We start from the raw sequence: 12,017 nt of genomic DNA, 5'->3' as shown, positions 1-12,017 counted from the left end.
GTATAGTTTCCGATTGTTTAACTCCCACAATGGTAATCGTACACGAACACATTAAACAGGTACAAAATAAAATAAACACATTAAACTAATACAATGAATGAAGAGATCGCATCTAGTAAACGCCCTATTCTGAGTTTTACTTTATTCCTAGTCATTTTCGAAAGGTTTTTCACTGTTTTAAAATGAAACTCCTCGATTCTGATTGGCCAGCCAATATTTTGGCTGGATCGGGCCCAAGAAACTCGAGCATTGTCACCAGACGGTGTTTGCGCATTAGCGCGAGCCCGGCTGGGCACGAGACTACAGACATCCTACGGATCACGTGATCACTATTTTAGCCACAAAATGACGTTATACCGGAAACTTTACTTTATGCGTACCTGCGCGACGTGCACGAAACTATTCATGCTCTATGGTTGCTAGGACTCTTAGCCTGCCCAGGTCAGACCAACTCAGACATAAACACGTGAATTTATCTGGTGATTAATGACGAAGATCATCAAGGTGAGATTTCACACACACAGATTTATAGCTACGTGAATCAATGCACCAGTCACTATAATCTCTCTGTACTTTGTTACATTGTAAGTACACAAGTATTAATCCGTGGGAGGCTGGACATCTGAGCCCCTGGAAACACTGACTACACACTATCACGATCTCTGTTGCTGGTAGACTGCTGTATTGATTATCGCACACTTTATAAGAGGTGTTGCTCAGGCACTTGTTATAGGTCAATCTGTGATCACGGTAAGTCTTGACCAGACAAAGTTTCATGTGACTTGAAGAGTTTTTCAGTGTTTGACCTGTGACTGAAATATTTCTTAAATTTTGACTGCCCCGGCCATATTTTCCAGTGTTCTTATAACATGTATAATAATTGCTCGTTGTGTTCTACCAGCAGCTGTGAAAGAAACACAATTACAATCATGATATGTCTCCTGGAGCTTTGTTAGAGATCCTTGTGTCTAGTCAGTCCGTAAACTTGAGGTTAAATATGTATGATTGTAGGTGTCAATTCTTTGTCTCATCTTGACCATTGATCTACTGTAGAACAATTTTGTGAGTTTAGCCGTGTCGAAGTTTGACCTACAGTCAGAGTCTGTGTGACACCCCTTGCTTATAGTGCAGTTGGGTATATACAAATACCACTAGTATTGTGCTTAAGAGTTTGAATTGACATAATAGTCACTGGTGCACTGTAAATTTGGAAATATATAGAGCAATTGCATGTAACATCACAGTTGTGGCATTCAATTGAAACATGTGGCAAAAACTTTTAGCATTTGTAAAGCCAGGTGCTGGAAAAATTACATGTTTCCAATACCTGCAGTTGTAGAGTGACTTACATACTAGAATAGTGAGATCATATATAGCCAGTCTGCTTTCTGGTGAAAATGTCATCTATTCGTTCACAAATTTTTGAAACAGGTCCACTTTTGAGTTGGTATAGCGAGGGGTTTAACTGCTTGAATTATAGTAGGTATGAACATTTTACAAATGCTAGTATATATATATATATATTCCATGTAATTTTTGTAGCCTGGTGGCATGTGATGCCCCTTCTATAGTCTACTTCAGAGGAGGTTGGATGCGTTCACGTGCGCTGTACATTTTCATTGGAAAATCTTTGTTTCAAGACAATTTTATTAAAACCATAGTTCATTTGAAAGTTTATGAATTTCTAAATCTAACAGTGTGGTGAACCCCAGCGAACCCCACTGATTTGGCTGGTGACAAAGCCAGAGTTTAAAGTGCCAATAAAATAAATTACACAAAATCTGTTTTATTGAGGATGGTAATACAGCGATCTCAGTGTAACGCAGTGAAGGGTCGTTGTCACAATGAAACAAGTCTGGTGAAGTTGTATGCAATTTATTAATTTCACCCGGAATCTCAAGTGCTTTAAGAAAACAAAGTACATACCCTTGAAGCTTACATGAAGGACAATCTGAATATCTAACGAACCCCAGTGAAGTGAGTGAATCCCATCGTTTTCAGTTTAGTATTGCGACTATTGAGGGTCACGTGAAATACCAAAGAAAAGAATGCAATTAAGAGCAATATATTTAAGTAGTGCTTATAGTGTGTCCAACCTCCTCTGAGTCTACTTGATTCACTGCCATGTTCACCTCAACATTTGTACCGTGGCTTTGTTATGGCTGGGAGTTGCTATTAGTACAATGGTACCACTAGATGGCCAAGACTTTTTCACATCTGTGTATCGTCACTTGTGTGTTGTTACTTCAGACATTATTACTTATCCCTAAAATCTGTTTATAAATATTATACAACACTAGAAAAGGGTGCTTGTTTGATTTATACCAGGGGCAGTAGGACAAGTCCACTTGATCATGTAGTATTGCATAAGTACTAAAAGTATTTCACATGAGCTAACTAGTCTCTATACAACAAAGGTAGAGGAAGGGGCTCGACACATTTTAGTTCTACTTAGTTTGTTGTTTGCAGTGGTGTGAATCACGATTGGAAAAATGCTGCCCGTATGGAGTAATCAGACTTATAGTAATGATGTTCTATTACTTTCAACAGGTAGTACTACTATGTTTAATTAAAATGTTTTTGTTAGCGCTTCGTAGTGCATGTGGTCTTGTCCAACCCCCCTGGATTTATCCATTCAACCTATCCATGCTTTATGTCACCATTTTCCAGCTGGCACATTGATGATGTATTGGTTACAGTAAAACCTCGGTTGCCATTGGGCCAAAGTTTCCCGACCTTATTAAGCAGGTGACTGCATTAACAGGTTAGTACACTGACACATTTGGGGATTATTACAATGGTCAATTTAGACAGATGACCTGTGATCTTGCTAAACACGTGGCTGCATTAGGTAAGGCTACACAAAAAGGCTTAGACATTTTCAATGGCCAGTTTAGACAGGTGCATGACCTTAACATACAGTGACCTGATTGGCCGGGTTTCACTGTACTTGTATTGTAGTGGCCGTTGCACCTACCACAGGATGGTTGTATGTGGTAACTATATTATGTAATGTGCCATACTATGAAATACATTGTAGTTGCTTACTTTTCAGAGCAGGTATTAGGGGTTCAAGTAGTACCATATTCCTGGAATAAGTGATACTTCAACATAAAAATTCTTGCTTAGATTGACAATGCAGATAAATTAATGCCAAAGTTTGCCATGGCCTCATTTTACCTTGTAAACATTTTGTACAGCTTGGCTTGCAAGTGTAGGTACTTATATCATACAGTACGATAGTAACTGTATAGTAGGGACCACAAAGCAGTAGGCGTGGCCCACAAAATAAAATCACCTAAAAACCAGGTTCAATTTTCCCTGACGACGATGAGGCAGTATTGGTGAGGTAAAACTAAGCCCAAACAAGCTTTCAGATCGACCCGAAACGCTTTCAACAAATTGCTACGGAATTTTAAAAAAAATTTATTCGACGGAATTTTCTACTGACTGAGTAAGTAAGTAAGTAACTGACTGATGCCTTCAGACAAGCGTAACTCGATAACGGCTAAAGCTACGGGCTTGATTTTTTCACTGTTCAACGTCGCTTCGGCCTGACAGGTACCTTTTGGCATACCGCAGTACATACAATGCATTCTTCATGGACTTACCAGTGTCCTCCTTTGTGTCCCATTCATCTTTGCTGACAGGGAAAGGTGTCGATTTGGCGTGAGCACGTGATGGCTTCCCTTCAAAACGGAAATCGTACGTATTTTTCATCGTGGCTATTTTGATATGCAGAGGTGCTTTTCAAACAGTTCTTGATTCGTACTGCTGTATAATGGGTTGAACATAGCCGACAGCGAAGCATAATGTATACTTCACTTTTCAGAGAATAATTAATATGATTGGGGCGCACGGCACGATTTCTTTTGGTATGCGTGGATTGTGGAGGTGCTTTTCGAACAGTTCTTGATTCGAAATACTGTGTAACGAGTTGAACATAGCTGACAACGAAGCGTAATGGATACTTCACTTTTCACATGATAATTGATATAGCTGGGGCGCGCGGTGCTTTTTCAGATGCGGTATGCGTGGGTTCACCAGTCATAATAAAATTATTTACAAAAAAAGTTAACAAACAAGTACACGAAAAAATTGGGAATTTTCAACTAGAGTAGGGACCATAGCACATCGATAAAAAGTCCTGAAACAAGTTGGAGTAGTCCATGATATTAAATCACTGTAAAACAATAAGAAGTGTTATATCCCTACTGTGCATTTCCGTTATGGTATCTTGAGCACAGTAGGGATATAACAATTCTTATTGTTTTACAGTGATTTAATATCATGGACTACTCCAACTTGTTTCAGTACTTTTTATCGATGTGCTATGGTCCCTACTCTAGTTGAAAATTCCCAATTTTTTCGTGTACTTGTTAGTATTAAAGCGCATCAATACCACGGCATTAAATTGTTAGGTATCACCCACCCCTAAGAGGTATGCACACAACTTGTGTCAGCAGTGGATAAGCTAAGTATAATAAATGTGTGACCTAGTCAAATTTTCCTTGTACTTAATTTAGTGTTGCAATGGATTCCTGATGGTTAGATATTGCAACTTAGACAAGAACAGATGACTGTAACAGCATCCCTACTAACCCTATCCTGAAGTGATACTACATCTGTGTGACTGTCTACTATCTCCGTGGCACATGTTTGCCAATCAAGTGTCCCAGGTGAACGAGCTAGCCGAACCTGGCAAGATTTGTATGAAGAACATCATTTCCCGACTGGTCATGGCAGTTCCCCAGTACATTCAGATCACTCACGAGACTGGGCCAACACCTGTGATCTCTGGTGAGGCCCAGTTGATGTGACAAAGACAGGTTCTAGCCCCCATGTCATCAATGATTATCTGTACAGGGAGGAGCACATGAGAATGACACCACTCAGGGTGACTCACATCTACGCAACAAGTAGACAGAGAAACCTAGGCAGAGATGACTTGCTCCTGGACAAACAGGTCCAACATATTGATGTTGAACCCCAGGATACTAACTCTGGACAAGTAATGGGGACCCCGCTGAACTCCACCGCCAATCCCCTGATGCAGGGGAGGCCACCTGATGAGGCATTTTTGCTGAAACGCGTAGTGGTACTGGTGGTGACCATCGACGATCCAGTCACCACTTCTCCTTCAAACAATGATATCTTCATCTTTCATCTACCCCAGAAGTTGACATGGTTGAGAGAACTATTGCCCACATGTCATCAGCTGATCTGTTCTCCATACAATTCACCACACAACCCACCAGGGTGAGCAAGGTTATCGAGGGCTTGCCCCACACTGGAGCACCCTCTATGGTCGAGAGCAATAACCAAAGCTGGACCGATGACCTGTCACCCCCCACACTGGCAAATGCCACTCTAAATTTAACCACATTCTTAAACAAATTTGTACAAACATGCTCCAAGCTTTGTATGACATTTACATCAGAAATGACTGCCTGTCTACACATCTTAACATCACCACACATAGAAATAATAACCAATGTCTGCAGATTGTTCACTGACTTGATGCCTTGATGGATCCATCCACATAGACCTACAGGTTGTCTATGATCCCCTTCATACAGTCACTATGGAAAGACAGTCAATAGTCACATTAAACTGATCTGTGTAATAGGGATGCCACAACACAGGAATTTTTATGTCACATGTCATAGAGGTTTATGTCACGACATAAGTGATCCTTAAAGTTTCACAACTGAAGTTGCTTATGAAACTGTATAACTATTTTAATTCAAACATGCAAAAATATCAACTTAAACATCAACAATATTAACTATGACATCAACAACTAACATTGCTCATACTTATTTGTCAACTACGTGGCAATTTTCTCATATTTATTGCATCAAATTTGAAAATGAATGGAAAAGTGTGCATTATTAGGAGATATTTATGTCATGACATGAAGAAGCCTATGTCATATCATATCATGGAGCTTTATGTCACGACATGTCATATGTCACAACTATCGTGGCATCCCTACTGTATAATTATACGTGTTAGATGTATACAGACAACTGAACACAATGGCCTATTCCATAGAAAGAATTATAGACCTTGTAGTCAAATCAAAAAGCTGGATGACCCAATACATGACACACAAACTCTCACCTGATCCATTGAATGAAACCACCTGCCTCCAGAACAGTCTGAGGAGTGGCATCTCTGGTGATAACACGACACAACCACCTTACACTGGCACAGCACTCGACCCCTCACAGGTCCCATTGGGTTGCACCCAGCTATCCAGTCTGTCTGACAGCACTGATACCATCATTGGTCCCAGAAAATCCTTGAGAGATTGAAGAAAAGCTGGACCACATGATTGCCACAAATGCACCATAACAGATTGCCTCGCCTGTGCTGAGGGTAACATTGCTAACTTTTCAAACCTACAATTGGATAGAGACCAGAAGCTCCTTCTGACACGTGGACTATCCTTTATCCCCACGGTCTCACACAGTGAACCCAAGGAGATTATGAAAGACCTAGGTGCAAAAATGTAAAACACAATTTTGCTAGAATGTACAGACACACCAATGGTAATAACAGTAATAAATTTAAACCCAAATCTAGACCCCGAGATCAGAAGATACATGGCATCAGCAGGCAAACAGACTGGCCAACCAGTCGACTACTGCCCAAACCATTCAAAGACAAGTTTTATACTATCAGACATGACATCTCCAACATGTTAAATGCTGGTAACCATTGCACAATCAATTCAATTCTGCACAAATAATATATAATTCACCTATAATTTGGTCCAAAGGTATTAAAGCTGCTTTAAATTATTAGTTAAAACCACATTACATAGCAGGGTTGATTCCCAGACAAGAGTATATGGGAACGGGTGATAGTGTAAAGAGTAAAGGCTTAGTAAATCCAGAACTGACTATGTGTGGATAGGTCCCCCACTGTGGCAGGGCAGTCTCCCTGCTGTAACTTCTCTAGATGGCCATCCCACTTCTGCAGAAGGTGTCTGGTTTAGTGCAACCTGTCTCCACCAGAGGCACTAATAATATACATGCCTTGAGATTAAAAAATACTGTAGTGTTATCAAGGTGTCCATGTTCTGATTTAAGAGGTCTACACTAATACATATAGGACCATGGACAAGTGCCCTGATTATCAAGGTGGATCCATGTGTGCTAATTTTAAAGTTATATTTCAAAAGAGGCCATGGACCAGTGCCCTGATTATCAATTTTAGGAGTCTCCACATCACTAAAATCCCCCAGGAATTTTCCCCTTGTTAACTCTCACCAGATGCCTATATCAAAATTTACGATGTCATAATCTCAGGTTCCCTAAGCAGTTTGATGGCCGCTTCTGTCATATAGATTTTAATTAGCTTCCACTAAATCTTTACAAATATACATCGAAATACACAAAAATTAAACACTCAATTCATATACATACACACATACACATATAGACCCATACATACACACCAACAGAAAAGAGAATTAGCAGAAATAGTGAATTGGTAAATTAAAGCTTAAATCATGTGAGAGTATGGAACAGCAGTTTGACTAACCTGCATGTGTTTAGAAGGAAATTAAATTAGTTTTTCAAATCAAAGTGAAGGTTGCATGGTCTCCACATTTTCATGGGGAAGTATAATGTCTATAGTGATGCACCGATAAGAGATTTTGCCAACTATCCGATTAGCCGATATTGAAAATCATATAATGGCCGATACCGATAACCAATCCGATGTTTATGTTTACCAAAATTTCACACATATTTTGTAAACTTGCCACTTTTAAACTTCGTTTTTGTCTTATTTTTATGAAAACAATACCATAAAGGCCAGTAAAATTAATCGGCTAAATAATCTACTAATAATTACCGATACCGATATTGCTGAAATATGGCTGATAAACTGATTTCCGATTATTTACCGATTAATCGGTGCATCACTAAATGTCTACAAAGCATTCAAATTCCTGTAATGTGGCACTACTGCACTCTGAAATCCAACGCAAAATTTATTATTAACAGTTTACAGTGACCAGCACTGAAGGTCTGACAGCAACATGTGCTGCAGCTTTAGGATTACCTAACCTAATTTCAAGTACTTAGACTTATTGACTTGACTTGGTGACTGACTTAAAGACCGATAAGGTGTAACAAAAAAGGGGTCAAAGTAAGGAAAAAAATCCCTCCAACCCCAGGATTCGAACTGCAGGTCACCCAATGTCTAGTCAGGGCCACACTCGGTCTTCCTCTAGGAGGGATGGATTTTCTTCCTTAAACCTTAAGTATTTATTATAACACTTTACAGTGACTAGCACTGAAGGTCTGACAGCAAATTTAATCCCTAGACTTAAAACTTTAATATGAAGGAATGGTATTGAAAGATAGAGTATTGTTACTATGAAGTAAGTTACAAGGAAAAAGTACACAACATATGGTGAGACATTTTGCTTAAGGACAGTTATTGTATTAGAATGCTTGTAGCTCAATACTATTATTTCCTTGTAAAAATAGCATGAAATCTGAAGACGTAGCAACTTTTCACAGGACTACACCCAACATCACACATGGTCTACACCCAACATCACACATGGTCTACACCCAACATCACACATGGTCTATAGCTATGATTTAGATGAAAACACCTTCAAATGTGTCAAACACTAAGTTCAAGAAATCAAAAATGCAACAAGGAGTGATATGCAAGATGTCTGTGGATGTTGATGGTGCATGAAGTGCAATGGGGTTTGGGGAGTACAAGTAGTATTACAATGCACAATTTACTATTATAGTGTCCTTCATTATAGTCGGACTCTTACACACGAGAGGTGGTATTTGTTTAAACCTATAATAACTGAGCGTGCCAAAATACAGCAGCCTGCCAGCAACAGAAACCACTGTTGTCAATGTTTGCAGGAGCTCAGGTGTCTAGCCTCCACGGATTAATACTTGTGTACTTACAATGTAACAAAGTACAGAGAGATTAAATAGTGACTGGTGCTCTGATTGATGCATTGATTCAGGTACTGTGTGTGTGAAATCTCACCTTGATGGTCTTTGTCATTAATCACCAGTTACAGTCACGTGTTTACGTCTGAGCAGCAGTCCTAGCAACACCACTGACTAGGTCACTCCATGGAGCATGATAGTGTAATAGAGTTAGAGAACCTGTGTATATCACTATAGTGTATGTCATGTGTTGTGTTCTGTACGCATGCGTGGAGATGTTCATGTGAATTGAGATGCGTTAATAAGAATCGTAGTGAAGGAAATGCGTGGTCCAGTCCTTGCGCGGTAGCGGGGCCCCCAGCCCGTTACAATAGTTTCGTGCACGTGGCACAAGTATATGCATAAAGTAAAAGTTTCTGGTATAACGTCATATTGTGGTTAAAATAGTAATCACGTGATCCGTAGGATGTCTACATAACGAAACCCATTCAGGGGCCCTTCGTGGGGCCTCCTGCGGCCCCTTTCAGGCTGGGGCCCGGGACAAAATACCCCAGTTCCCCCCCGTGGGCGGCCCTGCTGCCAAGTACCATGGCTGCAACTCACAACTGAAGTAGTCTCGTGCCCAGACTGGTTTTTTTTTTCTTTTTGTGTGGGGGCGGAGAAAAAAACCTATTTTTCTCCGCCCCACACAAAAAGAAAAAAAAAAGCGGTCTGGGCACGAGACTACAACTGAATGTCAAGTTCATATGCACCTCCAGATGCTTACCGTAAACGAGTTTAAATTCAAATGTACCGTATGCAAGGAAATTTTGACGTCAAAAAAATTTAACGAATCGGCTTAATTCGTCAAATTTAAATTCGTCAAATGTTTATAAGCGCCCTTAAAAGTACAGGTTTTGCCTACAATTTCTTGATTTTCGTCAACATTTTTATTTGTCAAATCTGCTGAAGTCTGAATTTGTCAAATTTTTCTCACGTCAAAATTTCCTTGCGTACAGTATATAAGAAAGGCACCATAACTTAGTCTCGCGTAGCCAGACCCTTTTCTTTCTTTTGTGTGGGGGCGGGAAAGAAAAGGGTCTGGTGAACATAGCATAGCATCGTCGTTGGGCTATCCCAAGATTGTGGGGATTCTACTGCGCAGCTTCCGGATTGTCGATTGGCACGAATGATGTGATTTGCTAATATTTGCATCATTTGCATCCTGTTACCATAGCTACTACTGAAATATCTATGGTAACAGGACGCAAATGCAGTAGATCACGTCATTTGCACCAAACAACAATCCGGAAGCTGCGCAGTAGAATCCCCACAATCTCGGGATAGCCCAACGACGATGCTATACTATGTTCACCAGACCCTTTTCTTTCCCCGCCCCCACACAAAAGAAAGAAAAGGGTCTGGCTACGCGAGACTAACCATAGCTAGCCTAAGCTAGTGCTAGTCTGGCGCTGCCGACCCTTTTACTCTGCTCACTTTTTGATTAGTTGGGCGGCACTCGCTGTAAAAGTGAGTGAGCGCCGCCCGACTAATCAAAATTTTTACATTTATTTTTATTTATTTATTTATTGATTAGCAAAACCCATCAAGGGTATAACGCTAATGTACAAAAAAAAGGTCATGTAAGTGATTAACTAGATAAATAATCCTTAAAAAAAATCTAGATTACAATTACTTAAATTCTCAATAGTCAAGTTATTCCAGTCAGGGATTGTCCTTGGCAGAAATGAATAAAGATATCAGTCCGTTCTGGCATACTGTTGCATAAACTTTTGATCGTGGTTAGCCCTGGTAGTTGTTAAGGGGGATGGCACTGGCAAATACTGGGTAGGAATATGTATCAACTTGCTTACGAACTTAAATAGCAGAATTAAACGTGAATGTCTTCTACGATTCTCAAGCGATGGCTATTTCAACGTCATTAGCATGCCGGTTATACTGTCTCTGTGGTTCCTCCTCCAAGGTTTGTTTAATACAAACCGTGCAGCACGATGCTGTAGCATTTCTAGCTTATGGATGGATGTTTGCTGGTATGGATCCCATATAGCAGAACAATACTCAATAGTTGGTAAAACAATCTGTTTATAAGCACGCTCTTTTAAGTGAGGTGGACAATGATGGAGGTTTCTGCGTAGAAATCCTAGTAGTCGATTTGCTTTGTTGCAAATCAAGTTAATGTGAGACATCTATTTAGCCTGTTGCCTGGCAGTCCTTTGTGGGAGTTGAACTCTGTTTCATGCTCCCACTCCCAGCAGTTTGGTCAGTAGTCCGTAGGGCTTTCTTCTTAAGGCCCCTGTCCGGGGGTTTTGCTGTGTGTATGCTGGCGGTCCATGCGGTGTTTTTGTAGGTCTGTGTAGGCTCTGTAGGTTTAGCTGCTTTTTGTCTTTTATAAATTAAATTAGGTTTAACTTCTAGCTAGAGATCGGGGAGGATGGGAGTGCCATTAGGGTCGGAATAAAAAAAAAATTATTTAAAAAAAAAAAATCAAAAAGCGAGCGGCGTAAAAGGGTCGGCAGCGCCAGACTAAGCTAGCAAGGGGGTGTCACTCAGGCTCTTGCTGTAGGTAGATCTGCGACCGCGGTCAAACTCTAAGTCAACGGTCAAGGCCACTAAATAGCTCTTACAGTGGGTCAAGGGTCAAGACGATACGGAAGGTTCGAAACCCACAATCTAAAACTATTTTTTTCCCAAACTATACGTAGCTATTATCAAGTTTACGGGATTATACGTAACTCACAAGAAGTAAGGATCTCCAAGAAGATGCTCCAACAGCGCATTTCGCCGTAATTATAATGATTTTTCTCTCCCAGCTGCTGGTAGCACGCACTAAGAAAATATTATACTAGGTTACAAGCGCAGGTGCGTATAGGAAAATAGAGAAATAAGTGTAGGTCAAAAGTTCGACAAGAAACGCTAAAGTCACAGGTCAAAAACGATAAACGCTGCAAGTCAAGGGTCAAGGTGAAATTTTCCCCGGTCAAGACTTTGACCGCGGTCGCAGATCTACCTACAGCGTGAGCCGACATGACACCCCCTTGGCTAGTGCCGGCATGTATGGGAACTAGCTATGGC

At 40.4% G+C, this 12,017-nt stretch overlaps 1 long non-coding RNA gene across 4 annotated transcripts in view; it reads right to left on the bottom strand.

Moving 5' to 3' along the window:
- Positions 1-5,371: 5,371 nt before the first annotated feature.
- LOC136266842 (uncharacterized) overlaps positions 5,372-12,017 on the bottom strand; it is a 31,501-nt gene continuing 24,855 nt past the window's right edge. The window contains exons 1-4 of one of the 4 annotated variants that reach the window (XR_010706316.1): positions 11,683-11,883; positions 9,043-9,164; positions 6,127-6,503; positions 5,372-5,582 (exon numbers count right to left, since the gene is read on the bottom strand). This is a non-coding gene — a long non-coding RNA (uncharacterized lncRNA). The other 3 variants (XR_010706315.1, XR_010706317.1, XR_010706314.1) reach the window with 3 other exon arrangements.

This window comes from Dysidea avara, chromosome 9 (assembly GCF_963678975.1).
Source record: "Dysidea avara chromosome 9, odDysAvar1.4, whole genome shotgun sequence".
NCBI lineage: Eukaryota > Metazoa > Porifera > Demospongiae > Dictyoceratida > Dysideidae > Dysidea > Dysidea avara.
Note: the sequence above shows the minus strand (reverse complement) of the source record. Positions and strands in the feature narration are given on the sequence as shown.